This window comes from Rhinopithecus roxellana, chromosome 8 (genome assembly GCF_007565055.1).
Source record: "Rhinopithecus roxellana isolate Shanxi Qingling chromosome 8, ASM756505v1, whole genome shotgun sequence".
Lineage (NCBI taxonomy): Eukaryota > Metazoa > Chordata > Mammalia > Primates > Cercopithecidae > Rhinopithecus > Rhinopithecus roxellana.
Window position 1 is genome coordinate 5,058,057 of NC_044556.1, and position 603 is coordinate 5,058,659.

Below are 603 nucleotides of genomic sequence, written 5' to 3' on the forward strand. Positions count from 1 at the left end.
TTATTCGGAAGGTTTCAAATCACGACAGAGTCCATGTTGGAGGTGATAAAAAACTAAAAAAAAAAAAAAAAAAAAAAAAAAAAAAAAAAAAAAGACAAAAAAAAAAAAAAACCCAACCAGAACACTTCGCGTTGCGTTTAGACTATTTATTACCGGGATCACAGGCCTGGCCGCGGTAACAGACTTTTACATGGAATTGTTTAATTATTTGTACTTTTCATGCCAGAAAATAAAAGTTCAGAATCTTAAGGCCTTGGGTCATCTCTGCACAGCTGCGCGGGGAGCATGCAGGAGCACCCTGTGCGGTGGTACCCGGGCCCCTGTCCTTCTCTGGGCCTGGGTCTGTCTGCAGCCGGGGCTTTGGCCCCAGGAGGGAACCCCTGGCCTCCACAGAGCACAGATGAGACCCAGGGAGGGTGGGACACGGGCCGGGATGGATGCTCAGACGGAAGGGGTCCAGGGTTCATCCATCTGGTATCTTCAGGAGTGAGCCCCACATGGCAGGAGGCCTGGGCAGGATCTGCAGACAGCAGCATCCCCTGCGCTCAACCCCTGCCCACACCCCGGTCCACACCCCAGCAAAGCAAGACAAACACAGGCAAG